Source organism: Anopheles stephensi, chromosome 2 (assembly GCF_013141755.1).
Source record: "Anopheles stephensi strain Indian chromosome 2, UCI_ANSTEP_V1.0, whole genome shotgun sequence".
Classification (NCBI taxonomy): Eukaryota; Metazoa; Arthropoda; class Insecta; order Diptera; family Culicidae; genus Anopheles; species Anopheles stephensi.
Genome location: NC_050202.1, coordinates 89,269,109 through 89,286,966, shown reverse-complemented (window position 1 = coordinate 89,286,966; position 17,858 = coordinate 89,269,109). Strand labels below are relative to the sequence as shown.

At 45.5% G+C, this 17,858-nt stretch overlaps 1 protein-coding gene across 6 annotated transcripts in view; it reads right to left on the bottom strand.

The window, feature by feature from the left end:
- Nucleotides 1-17,858, bottom strand: part of LOC118505166 (hemicentin-1) — a 131,169-nt gene that overhangs the window by 83,440 nt on the left and 29,871 nt on the right. The window contains exon 1 of one of the 6 annotated variants that reach the window (XM_036040569.1): nucleotides 1,082-1,102. The exons of the other annotated variants lie outside the window; for them this stretch is intronic. The gene's annotated coding sequence lies outside the window, so the exon portion shown is untranslated. Of the gene's footprint in view, nucleotides 1-1,081; nucleotides 1,103-17,858 lie in introns of those variants that run through there. 6 annotated transcript variants of the gene reach the window in all.

Here is a 17,858-nt window from a genome sequence, read left to right as displayed (position 1 = left end):
CTTGCTCCGCAATTGAATCCCTGGACTCGTGGGGATCGTCAAACGAACACAGTTGGCAATTATATCCACTGCTCCGGAGGCAAAAAGGTTAGATGAACTTAAATTAGCTGATTGTTTTTATTTTAGATAAACATTTTTCGCTTTGATCAGGATTATATAAAAATTAAAAAAGTTCCATCAATGCTGTACAAAAATGGTGCAAGTTAATGAAAATGGCATCAAAAGGAAAATGGCTATTTTCAAACCTGAGCCTGATAGTTTGCGCGATACGACGACAGCTTTTCGGTGATTCGCTTGCCGATATAAAACACCAGCCCATTTCCATTCTGATAGGTGTATTATAAAAAGATACATTTCAAATGAAATTGCATCCACTGCAACTATTTCACCGAAAGGAATGCAGCAGTAGCAGGTGCAGGTCGCATGATGTTATGGGTTGCAGGTTTTTTCCACGAAAACCCACGAATCAAATATCCACTCAGGCGATGTAAAAATTGTGACTGCGGTTTCCGTACGACCTCACATCACGCTGAACGTGTGTGTGTATGTGTGTGAGTGTGTTACTCTCTTTTTCACACCAATGCATTTGCCAGTGTGAAACTTTATTTCATCCCTTATTGTGTCAACCCCCGACCCTGCGAGCAGGGTGGAGCAGCCGGTTGCCTGCAGCGGCGACCATTTTTAACAACCTCCCCGGAGTGGTTTTATCGCTGTTGACAGAACTTGGTGGACAATAAAAATTGATGCACGGAATGGAGAGCAAAAAAAAAACGAAGCTCGACTGTGGTCTTCGTTTTCTGGTTTCTCCACCAGTTGCGCCACGTTCGATTTGGTTTCGGTTCGGTTCGGTGTGAGCAGTGTTAGCCCGGTACCAAACGCTGGAATCCTTCACAATCGAACCAATAATTCTACGGATATGCATTGGGAAAGCAGGTTTTTCCAACTGTGAACAACCACCGGGAAATAAAGAGAAAAAGAATGGACGAGAGACGACAACTACTTGTTGTTGTTGTTGAGTGTGGTTGTTGTGTGAAAAGGATATACGGGATAAGGGATACCATACCAACGATAAATCACTCACCTCCCTGGCGCTCGCTCAGGCCCCCTCGATGGGACCGGGGTAGCTTTCGATATGGTTTCAAAATGGCCCAACGAGGCGCAATGCGGACTGTTCGGTAGGCGTGAAATTGTTTTTAATTGATCAACCCCCTAACATTTTGCACTCAATCGCGTGCGCTATAGTGACAACGATGCACACGGCAACAAGCAATCAAACACTTTGCTGTTGTAAGGGAGAAATTGATGGGGTTTTTTTGGTTTCAAACAAGAATTTTCACCAAAATTAATTGCACTCATCAAAATATTCAAATTTGAAATCCATGTTACAAGACGATTCTGAAGGTTGATGTACTCGGAAGTCAATAATTATGTGCCGACTGTATCCAATATTTACCTGCAAGAAATTGAAAAGAAAAAAGTGTATTTAGTAAATTGAATGTCCCAACATAAAGCAATTATAACAAATGATTTCCATTCAATTCAACGTTCGATAAAATCTCTGAAAAGCGCTCGCCTGTTGTAAACCGTATTCAGCCCGCGCTAACAACCCGCTCAGACAGCAGACGCACCATCATGGTAAATTCTAGAAAAGCTCCTACCATAATGAATACCTGGGCGAAACCAGTGTCGCAATAGAAATCATTGCAGCAAAACAACCATCCATTCGTAAACGGGGACGGAAATTGAAAATAAAGCTGCTCTAGATCATTTTTACGATGGCCAATTATTGCTCCCAGCACTCTATTTGCTGACAATCGAAAGGCAGCGATGAAGGGCAGGTGTGGAGCGGGTGTCCTGAAAGGGGCTGGAGCCGCATTTGATGCTTCACTGAATGACAAACCGAAGAAACGAAGAAACAAACAAGCTCGCTCCATCGAAACCATTCTCCACGCGTACAGCTCCACCACTTTAGCTTGCCATCGGAGAAGGTTCGACCGGACAGGAGCAGTTGCGAGTTTCTGTTCAATATGCTTCACCTCGGGTTTCGGTGAAAATCGTCAAGCGAATGGTAGAATTTCAATCGTGTCTCAGGTAGGAAAAATCTCCGTCCGGTAACAGTACGGTCACACCGCAAAACGATAATGCCGAAACCTAATGTAATCGGAGTAAAGGCTGTCCCATCAATCTCGCTTTCCCTTGGTCGGAAAGCGTTCCGGTGCACGTGCCGGGTTTGAAGTGTTTTTCCTTCGCGCGTCTCCTTGAAAGACGAACCAGCGCTGGTCACACCGATATTTGCTGTGATCTTGAGAAGCGCACAGGGAAAAACAAACACCGTTCGGCAGCTGGCAACTATCGTCGGCTATCATTGACAGTGGCTCCGGCTGGAGGATGCTGAAAAGGGCAGTAAAGCGAAAAAGACACATCGCGAAACGCTAGAACCAAAGTAAGAGACACACACAACAAGAGAGAGAGAGAGAGAGAGACAGAGAGAGAGAACAATTTTCCGTGATATGAATCAGCCATGATATGACAGTGACATTCGGCTGAAAGGACGCGGCCCGTACCCGAGGCGCTACCATCATTACAGATGATGACGTCCATAAGGCCACATCAACCTCCCGAGCGGGTGCGTTTTTCGGCCAGCAGCAGCAATCACCCCGGTGGCTTTTCGCCTTTCCATCTCCCCCTTTCCCCACGCTCCCGCCCAGTGTTGGAAATAATCATAAATCATGCCTGCAGCCGCCGCCGAGCTGATGGTCAACAGCTACAGTTTCGGTGATATTCTCCTATCGTCAGTCCGTCAGGACACGGTGGTCGAGATACAATCGTGAAGACCGCCAGGAACAAACGCCCCGGGGACGATGGATGCGATTGGAAGCTCTAATGAAATTAGTAGTGATTTAAGGAAAGTGATGTTGAACGTGATAACATCGGACGCATTATGACAAATGACTGAACCCCGGAGGCCGCCCTTTGGTTGACCAGCGCCGGTGTGAAGAGTCGTCCGTCGCCACACTTGATAATGGCAGCACAATTTGTCACTTGGTAATAATTTTCAAATGAAACACCTGCACGAACACAAAACGACCTGATCCTCCACACTGCTCCTGTCGCCCGCCCGAGACTTCCCGTCCGACAGCTCTACCTATCATCCGCTCTATTTATCATCCAACGGAGTGTGTGCGTGTGTAAGCGAGACTGCTTACCTTAGAAACAAATGCACCAGAGATCCGGATCATATCAGGTCCAAGCTCGTTGCCAACCACACTCCAGTAACGATGAGAGTTTCGTGTACAACAATGTGTCTACAATGATACGCTCGTGTCCCAATAATGGGTCGCCGGTTTCAATGCAGGTGCATGTTCCACATAAATCCCGTGCCGTTGTTGAGGTTTATTATTCGCATTAATTTACCCCGACGCAGAGAATGTAATGGTAAAAGCCCGCCGACTGATAAGGTTACTTACTGTGGTGCGTCTCAGAAAAACCACCTGTAGAAAAGAGCTGTTTTTTGCCTTCAAGCTTCTCCTTCTTATGGCAGTGAGACAGACAACGAATGAGATGCTTGTTCGCATGCTAACGAATAGTTCTCTAATCCACCTCTGCACACAGAGGTTGGTGGTGGCGAAAGAAATATTTTCCACTGAAACCTCCTCTTCACAGTGAAAAGTTCTCACTTGCATGGGGTTTTGCGGGAACCGTAAAGTATTATGAACTAGCTGTTGTACATCGCTCCATACTCTAACACCCCTAACGGTGCGGAGGTTAACGATACTGCACAACACACACACACAAAGATAAACATCCAAAGGGCCAAATAGCGATGCATGCATCGGATGCTGCAGCTTAAAAGCCACCTTTGCCTGAACATGTGCACATGGAAGCGCAAAAGTGCACGAAATCAAGAGACTCTTGACTGCAGGAATTGTGTGCAATATTAAACAGATCATATCCGGCGGAGAGGTTCCTGGTGGGCGATTGGGCCAGGAAAATACTTAGAAACTGGCTGGCAGGAAGTTCTCGCTGGACGCAGCTTTAATGCTACTGTCCGATGTGGGACTGCTCAAGGATTAACCGTGCTTTATTGGTCTTTTACAATTTTGATGTACACCTGCGCTCATTGTATTCCTGCGATCGGTTTAAAGTAACAACTCCGACAACTGCCAATATTTGATTACCGCCAACGAAATGCAAGGCAACCGACCACAATCCCTAGCCACCAGCAGTCTTGTTTTAATATGCATATGCAAGATTTAAGGCAACCGAACCAAACGTCAGAGAAAACTCAAATTCCTTCTGCTCCAAACCAGAAAAACCACCTTCACCATCGCCGGTGAAAAAAGGGTGGAAGTGGGTTTTCAGTTTAACTACCCCACGCCCAATGTAACGACAGCGCACCTTATGATTCGCAATATCTGTTTTTGCGCTCCGAAAAGCTCCTCCATCTTCAGCCATCAACGGGGGGTGGCTGGTCTTCTGCTTGATTTTCGGAGAATCAAGCTTCCCAGTGTGCGGGTTGCTGTTGCGCACACACTATGTGCTTTCTTGCTGCTACCTGAAGGAATCGGAACCGGTGGTATAAATAATTTACCGAGATGAAAGAGGTTTTCCACAGGGAGCCCTTTAGAATGTTTGTGTGTTTCTGTGTAGCTCTGTGTGTGTGTGAGAGTTCAGCAGAAGCACATAAGAAATTAAATGCATATATTCTAAGCGTGCATGTGCTCACCTGCACCAGAAGCTACAAAAACGAAGGCTAATGAGATTAAACAGAAGCCGAAAAGTTCAAATCTTCTGTTCTATAGAGAGAGAGAGGGAGAGAGAAAAAGAAAGAGAGGGATGTCAGCTTACGTGCCGGTGTGCCGTAATGGTGGGGTGAAAGATTTGCACAAACCATCGTCCAGAAATTTCGGTTCACCTAAGGCGTCTTAGGTCTTCCCAGGGGTGAATCCGGGCAAGATGATGTCTGCTGCCTGGGTTGGGAATGCAAGACATGCATAAAAATGTTTCCGGGCCATCCAACTTTGAACTGATTTTGAGTAACCTTTCAATTAGGCGGGGGTCAGACGAAGCGTTACGTTTTCTGCAGGATGGTTTGCAGAGGCAAAATAATTCGTACTTGCATTCACCAACACTCCAACCAGACAAGCAACCACCGTGCACTGCACATGCATACCATGGGTGCGGAATTAGTTTTGTGATTGTGTGTAGTTTCGGTTATGGCGCCAGTAAAAGTTACCTGGAGTCAATGAATGAACTGGTGAGCTTTTGTAAGCTAATTTTCCTACCCGTTTCATAGTTGCTCGACAAGTATCACCACCATCTTGTTCATTTTGTTGCATTTTAGAAGGCTCCACCATGTGAGGAGGGCAGTGAGTTGGGAAGTTTTAAACAGTTGTATATTTGTTCGCTTGTTTGGAGAGTCCTCGCCACCTTTTTTCGTTTTATGATATTTATATTGAAAACTTTCCGGTAAATGTGTGAGTGTGCGTGTCTCTGTGTGAAATGGTTTCTATTTCAGAGAACGATACTGGTGAAGTGGTTTTACCTGTGAGCACAGCATAGAACGAGTGCATAAAAGTAGCATTTTTGATCATTTTCACCAACCAGCATTACCTGAGAGCAAGGTAATTCGGTAGAAGAGTTGACTGATAAGCAGTAGCGCAAATCCCCCGAGAAGTTTATGGCGTGTTGCTTCAGACGGGTTGCAGGAATTAATATAAGGCAACCAGACACAAATTCTTGCTCTACTTCGAACTAAACAGTTTAAGGATGCACATTCATTTCAAATTCTCAGAAACTCTGAGATAGCTTCTTGCATATCCATAACTAATGCTCAACCCACGTCAGACGGTAAAAGCATTGATTGAAGATGTCCAGAACGAGTATCTGTCATAATAGGTGCATATTTAAAAAGTTCCAAAGCCTCCATAATTAAGCATTTAAAATATTTTTCAATCCTCAGATATATTATTTTAAACCCTGAAATAATACCGATTGATATCGTTAGTAAGAGAGACGTCACAGAGCTTTACTGCAATCCACGATAGACAAAATAATTACACTTTCAGAGTGTTGTATGCCAAGAATTGCTGAGAGCACGTAACGGAACAACATGATAATGAGCTTGATGTGACGTTGAAGCTGGTGCTTCACAAGCTCTAACTCTGACATCTTGCATCCCACCGGGGAGTAAGGTCGGTGTCTCGTGCAGCAGATAGGAACTTTGGGTTATCAGACTATCCGCGCCATAAAGTACATCAGATTCCTTCAGCGCAGTTGGCGACACGTGTCCTTAAGCGTCTTGGCATTCAATATTTTCTAAGGAATATTCTCCTGGGTCTCTTATTACAGAGATGGCCTTAGCGACCTACTGGGTACCCTGGAAATTTTTTCTTCTGTTTGTGGATATTAACAGAGCTTTAAGCCTTACACTTTATCAACATTAAAGCTTGGATATATCTTCCAAAAAAATCTCAAGAATTGATTGTCATGAGTGGGAAATTGGAATAATGAATCCAAAAATCCATAACTAACAATGCTTTGTGTCTACAAATCCGCCAACATGTCGAAGCCATAAAAAAGGTCATGAAAATAATCTTTGCCTGAATCCTTGAAGAAATCTCTTGAACTACACCAGAAAATATGAGAAAATTGTAATGATTCAGTTGAATGAACGCCAACCTGTTTCCCCTACTTTTTGCTACAATCTCTCTTCCACTGGTTTCTATCGCCACGCCGAAGCATCCGTTCGGCAGAAACGGGCAACAGCGGAAACTCAAATCACATACTCCAAAACGGCGTACACCACTTCACGTAGTCGATACTGAATCAAATTTTTGCCGCCACATATGTTCAAACGCCTTTTTTCTTCTCGCCGTAGCACCAGTCGGTTTATTTCTGGCAGGTTATGATTGCCAGTTGGCAGCCGTACGTAAACTCCGATATCGCACACGGTAATCCACTGGCCACGATGCTCGAGAGCTTCGTTAAATTGGTGAAAATTGTTCTTTGTTCATTCTTCACTCAATCACCCTACCCCATCCCATACCGGCGGGTTGCTTCAAAGAGGCGCTTCTATGAATATGGCAAAAAGCAAAGTTTAGCCCCTTGTATCCACCCTCTACAAACCTCCTTGTTTTGTGTATTTTTTTTTTTTTGTTCCTTGTGTGCGGCCTTTCCCCAGTAGAGCAATATAGCGAAAGCTCTTGGTTTTTCTCGCTTCTTTCGTCATGTTGCGTTCATATACGGCGGGATCCGGATCCGAATCCTCGCAGCCTTAACGACCACCACCTATGAAGACGACCTGAAACGAGGGCGATGGCAACCAGAGGCAGGGCAGAGAGGCAGGGAAGAGCGCAAGGTACCGGTTTGCGCTAAAACCAATAAAGACCGTTCCGTTCCCTACTGTGCACAGTGTTCCGAGGTGGCAGATTTTTCAGATTCATCGACCATGGCAGCCGGCATGAGCTGCCGTAGAAGATCACCCGGAAGCACCCGCACACACACACTCATATGGCAGTCGGTATGGATTTTGCGAAATTTCCTCAAGGCTTTCCACACATATCGTAAAGCGGGACGAGGATGCGAGTGGGAAGAGTGGGAAATGCGGAGGAGGGATGGGGGCAGAACCTATGGGCTCAAAATCTCTAGCTGCGGAAACGCCCCGGAGTGCGTTCAGTTGATAAGAGGGATCATTCCGCTTCAGAGGGAGCGGCCGAATGCGCGGCAAATAAAAATACTCAGCAGTAAACGGTAGCAGCATCGGAACCAAAGCCTGACATCGGCCGTTCGGTTCATCACCCCATACCGAACGTAGACTGAAACTTGGAGCAGATCGTGTACCCACCCAAAAGACCGCAGACAGAGAGAGAGAGAGAGAGAGAGAGAGAGAGAGAGAGAGAGAACGAGAAAATTAAATCTACGCCTTCCGGATTGTTTCTTCGTTCGCTTTCGTTCGCCGGATTGGAAAGCGAAATGCTGCGCGCGTGTTGGGTGGTGATGGTGGTCGAAAAATCATTGCAATCGGCCCACGGAGGGAATGTTTTATGGGTGAAACGTTGAAGGTAGCGAATCAGCTTTCGTTCGGAAATGGCGAACAGGCGGCAGATTCTGCAGCAAATGTGGCTTCATCACGCAGTCACAGCAGTATCGAACCCCGTCGAGTAATTCCCCGAGGCGGATATACAAATGACAGTGATTCTCCGGTCGTTGTCTTTGGAAAAAAGTTTTGCACACGAAAGTTTCTTGTGCGAGTTTTTTTTTTCTTTTATCCGGAGTATGTAATTTATTTATATTCACATGCTGCCCTTAAACAAACACATACACCAAATATCGAGACGAAGAAAATGGCCGGGCGTGCGTGCCTGTCGATCGTTAACGGTGGCGTCAGTTCTACCGGTAGCTTTGTTGTGTTTTTTTTTACCTTCACAGCTCACAAGCACACCTCAGATCGGCCATTATGATTGGGAAGGGCACCGTGGGCACGCATGACAGCAAGACTTTAACGTCCGCCGGTAAATGTGGCCACAAATTGGTTGATTCCTTCCGGTACGAGTCCCGCATGTCTAATTCGTGATGTGATTTTCATCGCGCTTTTTCACCCGGTGAGCGCTGTGTGGGAAAATGTGATGCTCATTACATTTATGATGCTCCCGAAAGGGGGAAGGGGGAGAGAAGCGGTGATGGACATTAATTTCTTCGACAGGCACGTGCTAGCTGGCAGGTCGATTAAATCAAACGAGATTTTCTATGAGACATTCGATGTTTTTAGACCAGATATTGGAGAAGTTGGCATGGAAGCTGTTTCGGCCATTTATTCATTGAATTCTCTTCTTGATCATGCTAACCAGGATTATTAAAAAGGATACATAGCTTGAGGTTCATTTAGATGGGAAACTGTCGAGGCCCATTGCTTACACCAAAAAACCCTGAGCTAGATAGGGACATCTGTTACTTGGAAGTTAATTCTGCAAGGATAATGTTGTTCAATTCTATGCATAACCTTTATTTTGGATATCTAATCAAAAATTGATGATCAATGACATCCCTACGGGAGGGAAGCTTGCGGAAGAATCGAATGACTGATAGAAATACTTGGAATGAAAAACGATGTCATCTTTCATCAGAACATATTTTGCGATGAATGTAGTTTTACAGAGCATTGACCCTGACTTCAATTTGATGCAAAGCTATTGGTTTCATGTCATGAGAATGTCATCGGACGACCCAACCCGTATAGTCTGAGGACAAGGACTAAGGAAGCAGACTAAAGACGCTAAGCAGCTGCAGCACCGGACCTGTAAGTAATTGTTCTGAAGAAACAATCCCAGGACCTCTCAGGTCTAAGTGACCATGTTGCTCTAATAGTAGCACGACATTTAAAAAGGACAAGATCAACTTAAAAATGTTTCCTTGTTAACTATCACCCGACCGTGACGTAGGTTTCTTTCTTTGCCAGTCTTCATACTCCAAAAGATTTCAAATCATTCTTTCACTCGGTACTTGTAACATTGTTTTTTTTTCTCTCTTAAATCCCAACCCCGAGAGGACACTTCAAGCGTTCGCTCCAGGCAGTAACCTCGTTCGGATCGTCATCCCATCAATCTTTTTCCTGCACACTAATTGACACTTCGATTGACACTTTTCCTTCTGGTTGGGCCGGGCCTGGGCAACCATGTGTCACTGCTGGCTGGTTCTGCTGCTGAGTCATTTCGATCGGATATATATTTGAAGAGCATCCCGCTTTTCATCGGATCGGGGGGTGAAAAAACACCGGGCGTCTCCTTTCCGAACCGAACCAAACAATCGCAAACGTACCCAGGCAACAAAAAAAACCCGGAATCCCATTAAAACAATGCAATGCAAGTCAAGCCCACGTTTATCGCAACCGTATAGCCTCCCGTGTACCACAACGTGACGCACCATTATGGTGAAGAAGAAATTTAACATCAAGAAGCGTGTGAAGCGTGCTTTCGGTTCGTTCCTGCCTTTCCGCAAACGCGTGTGAAAGATTCCCAGCAATTCATCATGACAGCGCACTCTCGTTCATTACGGACGCAAGGAAATGGGACTCGGAATGCTCTGCTTCCTGAACTGAGCGCACACGCACAGTGTTGCAGTCAGAGTCTTTTTTCGTTGCTGTCCAGCTTCGTCCAGACCAGGCTCCCCAGGCTCCGGGAGAAAAGGTCGTGCCGTGTTAGCATCCATTTCACACCCTGTCCTTGTGGGATGGGTGGATGAGTGGAAGGAGTAGGTGTTAGAATGTTTCCCACACACAGTCAGCGCTGCAATGGTCAAGAATGATATCATCAAAATTTCACTCAGCCCCAACATTGCCTACACCCGATTAAGATATGGCAGAGAATAATGAGCTGAAGTAAGTGAGCTGACGAAATAGTTTTGCAAACTGGCGTTCGGTCTGCAAAGTTACAATTAATAAAAATGTACTCTCCACTCTCGTGTGTGTGTGTGTTGGCGTCAGGACACAAGTGAGCGGTTTGCTTCAACCCAACGGAGGACGCTTGATGCCGCTTCGAGTTAGCCACACGTCAGTACTAGTTAAAGGGGAATTGTGGTAAAACAAAAGCGAGCAGAAATCGTTTGTCCAAGACTTCGCCTCGTGGGGGACGAGAGCGTAGACTGGGAGGCAGACAGAGCAATATATAACCACCAACAACAATAACCTGGAGGAAAACGAAGTAGAAAAAACAACGCTCACCCGGTCGGTCCAGTGCCGGTTCCGGACAGCGCAAAGGGACACGTTCAACAAGACAGAATAATTGGTTATTTCCATCTCATTTCCTTTGGCGCCCGGAATCCCGGGTCCGTTCGTTCTGTTCCGTGGTGGTTAAGTCGTGTTTTTTTTCGCCCACCTCCCCCCTCCCATTCTTCTTCTTCATCTTCATCTTCATCAGGACCTCGGCGCGAGTCGAGAACGGTGGACCGAAAGCGTGGCAATGGGCGCACACCGACCGTTTCGGAGTTTTCCTTCAGGTTCCTTCGTCACATTGAGTCACATTCCATCGCTGGCAATAATGTGACTTCTTACCGGCCACCGAACGTTGGAATGATGGTCTCGATCTCGCTGTGTGTGTGTATGTGCGTTAGTCAGCGTTACGTAATGTTTCGCAGAAACCCATCCGAACCAGCGCCGTTGTACTAATCTAACATTTATGAAAAAAAACGCTGCAAACCTTGCGAAAAGCACTTGCTCGCCCCGGGTTTGTGGGCACTCGCGGGTGCGGGTTTGTTGGAAAATATTACGGAAACGCCAGCGCGCTCAGTTGGCCGGCTGGTACAGTGAAAGGAAGGGAAGGGCCGAGGCTGATTCCGGCAACCGGCGTCCGGGAAACTGGCAAGCGACGGTTATGAAAACAGGAAGGAAATGAATGCTGCGGAAATTATTCAAAAACTGGCATTTCTGCCACCGGCGAGGACGCCGAGCCGAGTTGGGATCTCTGTTTCCTCCCATCCACTCCCTCTCCCTCACACACACACACACCTTTACCACCAGCGCGCTACTTCGCAGTAAACATGGCCCTTTTTCCCGACCAAAGTTGGTGGGCTGCTTCGGAATGGTCGTCCGAGGCAAATGTCGAATGCGGAAACTGGTCGTGCTCGAGTACCATATGAAAATGAGGAATTATTAGAAACAGGAGACGAATAAATTCACCCATACTGCTACGGCTACCGGGCGACCGGTGCTTGCCAGCTCAGCGCGCACACACACAGCCACACAAACCACTCGAAACGTAGACGAAAGTGAGACGAGAGATTTGCACGTCGCCGTAACCAGTAAGCGTAACCGGGCGACACGACACTGCTGCACCGCCTGTGCTGTCATTCGGCTAACGCGTTTTGCGGAAGTCTATGAATCTCGGAACAGTGAGGCTGATCCTCACTTTTCCACCCATCCCAGCCCGTTCCGTCATGTTTGGTGGAAATGTGAACGGTTCGCTGGTCAGGACGCTGCGTCGGGAAGAATACGAACGAAAAGGGATAAAATTTAGATAACCGGATATACTTGTGTGAATCTGTGTGTGTGTGTGCCATCACGAGTATGCTACGAGATAGTGCGCGCGAGGGTAAAATTATGTGGCCAGTACTTCAACGCCCCGGATCGGTGGGGTAGGGAAAAATGGGAACCCGTGCGAATAGCATTTTCGCCGATCAGTAGCCCACTTCACACAGGCGACGTGGCCACGCGGATTCCGTAATTACATTTTCCTACCGATTGTATGCAGTGTGCTAATGTGAAAGCATAATGGTGCATATTCCATTAGGGTGGGCGGTGGTAATGGGGGACACCAGGGCAACAAAAAGCGTTCCCTTCCCATGAAAAATGGCAAGGTAATTGAGTGTTGATATTGCGTACGTTACATGTAAATTAATAATGGCTTTCTAGGGGAGCCTTCTTTTGCGCATTGAAAATTTGAGCATTTTGTGTTAACTTGAAGGAAAACTAACGGTTGAACTTTTACTGTCTGTAAAACTGTTGTTAGAGACTCAGAGACAGAACACTAAGTCCTAAGTTAATAACATTTTAAGCTAAATTAGGTAATGAACATAGGGGCGGTCCGGTGGCAGAGGCGATAACGGCGCCGGTCTTCACACGACAGGACGGTTCAAATCCCATCCAGACCGCCTCCCCGTACGTAGGGCTGACTACTTTGCTACGGGTAAAATCAAGTCACAGAAAGCAAGAAATGGCAGGCCGAGACCTCTCGAGGTTGTTACTGACTGTAGGTAAAATTTTACTTTCATAAGACTTTTCTTCTAAAAATATTCAACCTTTGATTGTAATGCCAATCCAACACAAATAGGGAAAAATCAAGTGATAGCAAGCCAGAAATGTTAGTATTGTCTAGATCAGATGAAAAGATGTAGTTAACAGTAAGGCAAGCTTTGAAACAATCCAGCTTTGGCAAAATCAGCGCAAATAACACAAGTCCCTTTCTGAACAACATCAGTGACAATTCTAAAAATGCTCTTTCTTTAATAGCTACGGCATGCTAATATTTGGCGTGATCCACGCTTGATCATCTTCTTTCTAGGCCTAACGACCTCTTACAGGTCATGCCTGCCATTTTTGGCTTACTAGACTTGTTGATACTGCATAGTTGGATAGTCAGTCCTCACTATGGGATTTGAACCCCGGTCCTGCCATATGAAGACCGGCGCCGTTTGTTTTACCGTTTGATCTAAATTTTCGTATTCAACTAACGCATGCGAAATTTAACAGCGAGATTTTTTGACAAATTTATTCTCAACCTCCAACATTCTAAAAAGGGACACAAATTATACTACCACTCTCTATGCAAAATCATAGACAATGTAAAACTGGACGGCTTTTCATAAGAAAAATGAAAAAAATCACTCATAAATGAACGAGTTATGATGCGCCTCCTCCCTCCCTCACTGCGGTAACATATTCTCTGCTCGGAAAAACTACCAAAAAAAAAAAAAAACCCCAGCACCATGGAAGCATTTATTCAATCCTAAACGAACCAATGTAAACATTTTTGGATGCCAACCATGCATCTACGGTCTTCATAAAATGACACACTAAATGAGACATCACCGCTCTGCGGACCGTCATAAATGGGCCCATTTTCTCTACTTTCGGACCCTTTTTTTTCGTTATGAAAAGGCCAGAAAAAAAAACCACCGACCGACTATAAATTTTTCCGATCCATGGACGGTGTCCACCCCTTTCTGTCCCCAACCTCCCCTTCCCTCGCCCGTGTGCCTAGTAAAGTAACGTAAGCGATGGGTGATGATCATCGTAGCAAATATGCTGTGCGTGTGTTTGGTGTCTCACACGGATGACGGTTTAAAGGAAAGCTAGAGGGTGTAGCGCTGGGACGACTATTTTCTATTCCCTCTTTCGCAACAGACTCCATCTTTCGGGCGTGACTAGTGACTCCTACCGGTTAGAACTCAAAACGGCAACCTCGGTCAGCACCGATGCTAGGGGTTGTCCGAAATTGAAGAGCCGAAACCGGGCCAGCCAGCGTCGAAAAATGAGTGGCTGCTTATTTTTAGCCCCAAAGCCGACCCCAAACCCTCACGAAACGAGGTTAGTGGCAGTGGCACACGCGTAGTTATAACATTATTTTCGTACATTCGCCTTCCACTGCGTCGCTTTTGATTCTTTGGCTTTTTAGTTTTTCCAAACGACCCAAGGCGAGCGCCTTTTTCGCCGGCCGAACCGATTTTGAGAGCCGTTGACGCCGAAACACACACACACATCACACGCTTGCGTTTTTCTATTTGGCATTTGTTTCCTTCTCTTTCCCGTGGAACGCCATCACGAATTCCACGTTGAAATTACACACACGGATGGATGGGGGAAAGGAGGAACGCAGAGATGGAGAAGCATCAAAAATGCTTCATTGCTTTCTACCGATTAAATGCGAAAGAAAGAAATTGCCCAACCACTCCAACCCGGAGCCAAACAAATAAACCATCGAAACCCGGTGGCCACATTCTTGGGGCGCAGATTTGACCGCTGTCCTTGTGCAAATAAACGGAGGGCCGCTTATTTGCCGGCCAAACGCTACACTCCCTTTGCACCAAACTAAGTCATCTCATTGCCAACTGCCACTTGCGAGGAAAAACTATCCTTGGCGTTTGTGGTGCGGAAATCATCGGATGGTTTAAAAGCCGCCGTAGCGCTGCTGCCTTTTTCGGGGGGGAATTCTGGAGCCTTGCGAGCCTTGAGTGTGAGTGTTGGTAAGCATTTTCCTTGGAATCCATGCCACAGTTTATTTTCCGGATAGGTTTTTTTTCACCCCATCCACCATTCACTTCAGCTTTATTTTCACTGCACACTCGAGCATCGCTATTTTTCCATTAATGTTCCTCTGTGCATCCCTCGGGTCGGTGCGCACCGATGGCACAAATAGTTTGGCGGTCGAATCGTCATTCTCTTATAAATTAAAAACTTCCACAACCACCACAACCGGCGAATGCACATTCCACGGAAAATAGCACCGGGCCATCGAGAGGTAGGGAAAAAACAAACGCAGTTCAGCACCATCCCGAAATGCCCCGAAAGTGCTCCAAGCAGACTGAATGATGCGATACTGCGTCTAGCGGAGAAGGGAGAGCAAGAGAGAGAGAATGAGACAGAGACAGCAGGCAAACACAACTGGGACGAATGATTTTGAGGAAAATTCTTTTTCCGAAAAACTGCGAAATAGCATTCCGGCGAAAGATAAAAACAACATCGAATAGAGTCCTCGTTTGCCGGAAGCTTCTGATATTGCAGTGTTATTAACAGGAGACTTAACTTAACGAACGACCTAAGGATGTTTCTCGCTGTTAGGAGCAGATTGTTAACTGAATGTGAGTGCACTTTTCATATGAATTTTCCAATTTTCTGCACATTCAATAATGACCGACTCCGACCGAATTTTATTCCTTTTTTTCATCGTTGTCTTTATTCTCAATACAAAGGTTTTATCTCTTCTCACTTCATCATGCTTCTTTTTCATAATTTTTTAAAAGATTTTTTCACTTTTTTGTTATCAATTATCTATAATTTTTATTAGTAGTTCTTGTTTTCCTTATCAGTTTTCTTTCTCATTTTTCTCCTTTTCCTTATTTTAGTTTTCTTTTGTTTTACCAATCACCGTTGCGTATCTGTTTGTTATTTGAGGTTTCTTACTGCTTCTACAATTATTATCACATAAATTAAAGGCTCTCTTTGATCATCTTCTCTTTCAGTTGATTTTCCTTCTATTTCTCAGTTTATCTCTATAATAATAAATGTTCTTTTTATGATGATATTACCTTATGTCAATAATCATCCTTTTTTAAATGTTCCTATTATGCTCTTCTTGCTTTTTACTATCTCTGTTTCTATCTAAAGCATCTTTTATTATCTGATTCATTAGTTTAATCGCTTTTTAAGTTACTTTGTTTTTTATGTCATTTTTACAACGCTGTTTTTATTTTGTTCACAGGTACCGGCTAACATTTTCAAATTCTAATGTCAGTCAGTTGGGGCGGTCCGGTGGCCGAGGCGACAGCGGCGCCGGTCTTCACACGGCAGGGCCGGGGTTCAAATCCCATCCAGACCGCCTCCCCGTACGAAAGGCTGACTACTTTTCTACGGGTAAAATTAAGTCACAGAAAGCCAGAAATGGCAGGCCGAGACCTCTCGAGGTTGTAGTGCCACAGAAGAAGAAGAAGAGAATGTCAGTTATCAAAAACTCAATAGTTGAACTAGGCTCAAGATTCTAATGGTTTTTAGTACATTAAATTAGTATTCATCGCTTATAAGATTTCTGTATGTATTTTTCAATGCGAAAATATCAAGAAAAAACATGTCAGAAATATCAAAACTAATAACTTCCATCGACATTTTGGTCTTCTTTATTCAATCTCCCCCCCAAAAGTTCCATTCAAGTTCCACGAAAGACCGATTTCAGTTTCAAAATATGTTTGTCAAATGAAAAACTAGCATTCTGCAACACAGTAGCATTTCGGTCAAAACAGCATCAGCAAAGCTTAATCTCAGCCGTTTTTGCTTACTCAACTTCTTTCATTCCGCTGAAAAAAGAACGATTGTCAAACTCGTTCGCCCGGTTCGAAAGTTTTCTTCGCCGAATGGCTTTATGGCTTTTGCTTGGGCGTTAAAACCTTGGACACGTCTTTACATCTCCCCCACCCGGCAGCATGCAATTCGCTCGGATCGACTCAGCGTGGTGGTCACCCACTTTTCCGTACGGTGAGCATCCGTACCCTCATTTTCGGACGTAGCATGAATTTTAAAACTCCGCCGTTCCGTCCCATTCGATGCGGCGGTCAGCGCTAGGGGCTTCGCTCACACTGCTGACACGCTTTACCTGGCCAGCATACATCCAACTGGCAACGATGCATCAACAACGGCAGCTTCCTTCTGGCCGGACCGTCGACCAGGGAGCGAGAAAATGTTGCCACAAAATATGTACCACTCCGCACGTACCGGGCACAAAAACGGGACCAGGATATCAAACAATGTGTACGTTCTCCGACCGGCTACGCTGTTGGGATGCCGTTCCTGGTCCGAAAAAAGCCCCACAGCAGCTCCCACAGCTCAGGGCTCGGTAGAGCAGTTCCAATATCCTGCTGGTTTTCCTGCAACGGCCAGCATCGCATTCTGGGTGGCATGAGAATGGATTCATTTCTCAAAAAACCAAAGGGTTTCCTTTTGTGCGTTCGGAAAGCCCGACCGTTCGGTCCCGCGCACCAAGGCCACCAACCAGTCGTCCAGTAGATTTCCCTCACAAAAACCAAGGGAAAGAAATCACGAAACGATGCAACAACCGCACACACACACACACCCGAAATGAAAACGCTTTCCTACCGCAAGGGATTCAAATTAAATCCCGTTTCACATCGGAAAACGTAAAATGATCGTTCCTTGTTATCCTGTTTGTTTGTCAACTGGCCAACGATGTTGCCAACTTTGGGTGCGGCCATATCGCCACCCGCCCCGACAGGGAAGCTCTGAACAGGCCCTTGTGATTTTCCTTTTTAGAGGACTGAGGACTCACCCTCACACAAACACACAAGCCTGCTCTCTGGAACCCTTTTATCGTGAGATCCTCCCAATTGGGCCGATGCTTGAAGAGATTGAAAATTTGATTATTTTAGGCGAAATTTAATAAACAAAACAAAAGGAAACTCACACACACACACACACACACACACACGTCTAGCGCATATACACAGCAGTGCAAGGTAAAGGTGGTAGGTTGGAGAAAAAAAACCCACTTGAAAGTGTTGCGAAAAGAAACTTCTAAATAGATTAAAATGTCCGTTCCGTTTATGGTGCTTTTTATCGTGGCTCGTGGAACGGGTGTTTTGTG